Genomic DNA, 6,056 nt, shown 5'->3' with positions numbered 1-6,056 from the left:
GACCACAGGGGACACAAATCAGGCTAAATATTGGTTTGAGAGCATTGTCAAAGCTCCCCTTCCCTGCCCCCCAGCACACAAATGCCTGCATCCTTGTGGTGGGATACATCCTTCTCCCAGGGCTGGTTGGTGCTCCCATAGCAAGGTGCACAACTCAGTGATGCAAAATGTATCCCTCCTCTCCACCCCATACAGAGACAGATTTCTCCATGCTGGATGTTACCTAGTCTCTCAACTGTACCGGAGCTCTCAAATACCATTGCCACACCAATTCCTACTGCCCGGACAATTTTTAATCAAAGACCAGAAGGCAAAGACCAGAAGATAGTAGCAATTTAGTAGCATTATTCACTTTGCAAGGGGCCTTCTCACAGCTGATTGGAATGATTTAGCTTAAGGACACAATGCAGAGTGATTTTGGATTGTTAGGTGGTGCTCAGCAGTGAGATATTTGATCTCCACTCAACACAGCATTTCAGAACATCCTTCACCCCCACTACACCGGTACTGTAATCCTTCAGGCCAGAGCTCGCCGAGAGGAGCCAGGCACATTCAGTTTGCGACAGGAAATTTACCTTGCCTGACTCACTTTCTTCCTGCTTTTACAATGGAGCTTTGGACATAGGCCAGTTGCTAAAGAAGAGACTAGAGCTACTGGCAGAAAAGTGACACAAACATGCTAGATGCTCCATGAAGAAGGGTCCAGGAGTCAGCACATCTCAACTCCAATCGCATCTCTATGGCAACAGAGTCTATTTTGGCCTTACCCAGTCAAACTTTAAAACCTTGGCATTTGAGTCTATCCATCTCCAGGCTACAGGAGAGTCAGTCACCTAAAAATGGGCTTTGTTCTAGGATTCCTTTGTCAGTTCCAGAACTTGCATCATCTGTTCCTTTTAATATTCTTGGTGACCTTCAGAGTTGACAGCAATATTCCAATGTAGGTGTCGTGCTGCCAAACTTCTAGCAGCAGCAAAGAGAGTTTTCCCTGGGAAGAATGAGATCACAGGAATCTGAGGCTCTGCAGTATTGGCTCTGGCTCAAAACATTGGCCTTGAGACATTAAAAGTTTTGACGTCCTTTACCTCACACTATACCTCCTACCTTTCAGTATGTGCCCAGCCATTTCAACCCTGCTAATCCTTTCACACCTTACTCATTGGGAAACAAGTCTTGATTTAGTCCAATTGTCAACATATCAAAGTGACAAGCAAAACAAGCATTTATTTTTCAGATTTTTTTTATTACACAAAAATGAGTGAACTAAGCTGGTACAGATGGTAAAATTGAGAACATTTCTCGTAAGAATTACCTGTAAAGCTCAGTCAGAACGCTGAGCTAATGCTTAATGTAATGGTTTTTCTGTAGGTGTAGTTATGAACAAACCTATAATCAGGTGTTTAAATATCTAAAACCATTTTAGAAAGAATGAGGTACGCACAAAACACAAAAATCATCATTCTATATTGACCTCTGTGTGTATTAGTTTATTACCACATCGCTCTTTAATTCCAAGATCACTAGGCAACACAAATGGAGAAGAGCATCAATGGTTGACACACAGTATATATCTGAGTTATAGGATGGCTGCTATTACTTTATGTTGGGTATTTCGTCCCTCCACTACACTAAATAATCCTTGAGAGCTCTCAAATACTGCTATAGAAACTGTCCAGCATAGCCTGACTACAATCTATTAAAATTAGTCACACACACATTAGAATGGAAACATTTACTTTTGTAAAAAATACACGATTTGAGAATGTTCACCTCTAAATGTGAAGTGTCTCTGGGCAAGAACATTAGATGAAAATATATTTTACATACGCTGATTAAAAACCTCGCAGAGGAGGAGGAAAAGAAATAAGTTTTTCCCTGAATTACAGCTGTCAGAAATCAGCCCTGACCCATTCACGATTTAAGATCAGACCGTCACAAAGCACAGATGATCAGGGAATTAAAAAAAGCTTCTACTTCATCCTCTTCAGAGATATCAAAACCACTTACAAAAGCCTATGAAGTATATAGTAAAAATATGAAAAGTTTGGCATATATTAAGGAAGTTTAAGACACCGCTTTTGTTCAGAGTCCACCTCTCAAAACTCAATCAAAGATTAAACAACAGTAAAAACAGCAATTAGTTATTTTAGGCAGCTTTATGATTGCAAGATTAATACTGGAATGGAGCTCCTTTTGAGAGCCATACAACAGCTTCTGAGCCCCTGGAGTATATTGATTATTCTTGAAACAGAAGAATTTTTCCCACCATGCTTAATTTCTAATGAGTTGATTCTAATTATGGTGGGGAAAATGCCCATTCCAGGGACACAAGAGGGAGATGTAGTCATTTTGGACAATGTTAAGGATACCACAGATCTAGGTTTTGGTTCTAATTTGGTTGGGAATGTCGCAGACACTGTCTGCTTTAGAGATTCATTGGTACCATATCCATTAACGTCAACCCAACTGTTCTAATTTCCACTACCTGTAGACACATTCAGTGCTGCAGCAGTGGAAGGTTTTACCCTGTGTCCACACTGATGCTGTACTAACTGTGACACTCTGTCATCTGTGAATGTATCCCAGAGTTCCCAGCACTACTTCCTGGTGAATTCTGGTTATCCTTCTGTGGTGACTGATACACCTTAGCACAACAGTGAGAGAAATACTTGCACCAATTGTCTTACCATAGTAGTATGATGCAATCACATTGTCACTATCTTTAGCACCAATTGATTCTTTTCTTGCCTTCAACTGATTCTTTTCTTTCCTCTGGCTCCTACACTTAGGGGCAGCCAGGGGGCTCCGCTCTGCATGCTGCCTGCACCCCAAGCACCGCCCCCGCAGCTCCCATTGGCCGGGAACCACAGCCAATTGGAGCTGCAGGGGTGGCACAAGCGGACAGGGCAGCATACATAGCCGCCTGGCCACAGGAGCAGGAGAAGGGACATGCCACTGCTTCCAGGAGTCGCTTGAGGTAAGCACCACCCAAAGCCTGCACTCCTGAGCCTCCCCCTGTGCTCCAATCCCCTGCCCCAGCCTTGGTCCCCCTCCCACCCTCCAAACCCCTCGATCCCAGCCCAGAGCACCCTCCTGCACCCCAAACTCCTCAGCCCCAACCCAGAGGCCTCACCCACCCACCCTACTCTCCCGTCACAGCCCAGAGCCTCCTCTTGCACTTTGAACTCTTCATTTCTGGCCCCACTCCAGAGCCCTTACCCCCTTCTGCACCCCAACCCCAATTTTGTGAGCATTCATGGCCCACCAAACAATTTCTATTCCCAGATGTGGTCCTCAGGCCAAAAAGTTTGCTCACCCCTGGTCTAAGCCAAGGCCAGGACTTTCCCCCACAGCCTGAGCCAATAGAGCAGCGGTTCTCAAACTGGGGGTTGGGACTCGCTCAGGGAGTCCCGAGGTTATTACATGGCGGGTTGTGAGCTATCTGCCTCCACCCCAAACCCCACTTTGCCTCCAGCATTTATAATGGTGCTAAATATATAAAAAAAGTGTTTTTAATTTATAAGGGGTGGGAGTCACACTCACAGGCTTGCTCTGTAAAAGGGGGGGGTCACCAGTACAAAGTTTGAGAGCCACTGCAATAGAGTCCCTTTAACACAGGGGATACTGCATGTTTGCTGTGTGGCTAAGGCTGCTTCTATGACCGATCAAGGTTCTTTTTGTTCAGACAATACTGTTTACAGACATTGAATTGTCACAATCACCATAAAAATGCTGCCAAACCTGAGTCTGTAATTTCTAGTGTTTCAGCAACGCCAGCAGGAGCCAAAACACACAGTTATAAAGCGAATAGTGGGAAACATCTCAAGGGTGAATGTCACTACAACACGTGGGTTGGGATGAGCTTTTTGTCACAGGTTACGCACCCCATGAAGGAAAAAAAAACAAGATACCAAAACAGTACAGAGTGTTGTGCTTCAGAGAGCAGAAAAGGTGACAATAGCTCTGCTATTTGTCTGAGGCAATTGGCTGCTTTTGATTGTCTACCACGGATGCTGTCTGACCTACCAACAGGAATGTAAATTAAAATGTGCTGCCACAAAAGTAACTGTTTATGGCTACTATAAAGCCACAATCCTTTTTAAAAATTATCAGACACATAGATTAATACAATTTGCTGGAGAAGTATCAATGCAGCTTTTGTAAAGGAAAATCCTGCCTCACTAATCTATAATAATTCTTTGAGAGGGTCAAACAAACACGTGGACAAGGGTGATCCAGTGACACAGTGTACTTGGACTTTCAGAAAGCCCTTGAGAAGGTCCCTCACCAAAGGCTCTTAAGCAAACTAAGTGGTCGTGGGTTAAGAGGGAAGGTCCTCTCATGGATGAGTAACTGGCTAAAAGACAGGAAACAAAGGATAGGAATAAAAGGTCAGTTTTCAGAATGGACAGAGGGAAACAGTGGAGTCCCCCAGGAACCTGTGCTGATCAGCATATTCATAAATGATCTGAAAAAAGGGGTAACCAGTGAGATGGCCATGTTTGCAGAGGATAGAAAATTACTCAAGATAGTTAAGTCCAAAGCAGACTGTGAAGAATTACAAAGGATCTCACAAAAATATGTGACTAGGCAATAAAATGGCAGGTGAAATTCAATGTTGATAAATGCATACTGGAAAACTAATCCTAACTATGCATACAAAACGATGGGGTGTAAATTAGCTGTTACCACTCAGGAAAGATCTTAGAGTCGTCAAGGCCAGTTCTCCGAAACCATCTGCTTAATGCGAAGTGGCAGTCAAAAAACCGAACAGAATGTTAGGAACCATTAGGAAAGGAATAGATAAGACGACAATAAATATCATAATGCTACTATATAAATCCATGGAAAGCCCACACCTGGAACACTCCATGCAGTCCTAGTTGCTCCATCTCAAAACATATATTAGAAATGGAAAAGATCCAGAGAAGGGCAATAAACATGATTAAGGGTATGGAAAAGCTTTCATATGCGGAGAGATTAAAAAGGCTGGGGTTGTTCAAATTTGAAGAGACACAACTAAGGGGGATATGACAGAGGTCTATAAGATTATGAATAGTGTGGAGAAAGTGAATAAGGAAGTGTTATTTACCCCTTTACATAAGAAATAGGGGTCACCCAACGAAATTAATAGGCAGCAGGTTTAAATCAAACAAAAAGAAGTACTTTTTCACACAACACACAGCCTGTGGAACTTGTTGCCAGGGGACGTTGTGAAGGCCAAGACTATAACAGTGTTCAAAAAAGAATTAGAGAAGTTCACGGAGGACAGGTCCATCAATGGCTCTTAGCCAAGATGGTGAAGGAAGCAACCCCATGCTTTCGGTGTCCGTAAGCCTCTGACTACCAGATGCCGGATTGGACAACAGGGGATGGATCACTTGATAATTGCCATGTTTTTTTCATTCCTTTTGAAGCATCTGCATCGGCCACTGTTGGAAGACAAGATAGTGGGCTAGATGGACCATTGATCTGACCCAGGATAGTCACTCTTATGTAAAATCCAATAGTTATTGTATCATTGATAACAGAGGTGTTTTGTGATCTAAAATTTCGTCTCTCTGATCTTAATTAAATTTAACCCCCACTCTCAAACCATGTTTGTCTTGTGACGAAGTACTTGTATAAAGCAAATGCAGATGCTCCGGATAGTTACAGGTGAAGGATCAAAAGCATTTTGTCTAGGCAAGTTCTTCATTCTTTGCACTTGGAAAATTCTCAGGTGCAGTTTTCAAAGCAGCTAGTTAAAACAAAACAAAAAACAAAAAACACTTAAATTTTACTGGCGGTAACTTGCAAGAAACAATATGAACCTTCCATTTAAAAAAAAAAAAACCAACCCAACTTTTACATTTTGCTTCTGAAGAAGAAGAACTTTATATAACGCAAACTGGAAACATGAAACGTGGAAAAAAATAAATATGGACAGTAGCATGTTGCAGCAATACAGGAAATGGGAGAACTTCTGGATTACCCTGGCACTTTGGAGTCACATCCAGGACATCTTGTAGAATAAGAACTCTCAAGGCACTGAACACTGAAGACATTTGTTGACC

This window comes from Gopherus flavomarginatus, chromosome 22 (assembly GCF_025201925.1).
Source record: "Gopherus flavomarginatus isolate rGopFla2 chromosome 22, rGopFla2.mat.asm, whole genome shotgun sequence".
Lineage (NCBI taxonomy): Eukaryota > Metazoa > Chordata > Testudines > Testudinidae > Gopherus > Gopherus flavomarginatus.
Note: the sequence above shows the minus strand (reverse complement) of the source record.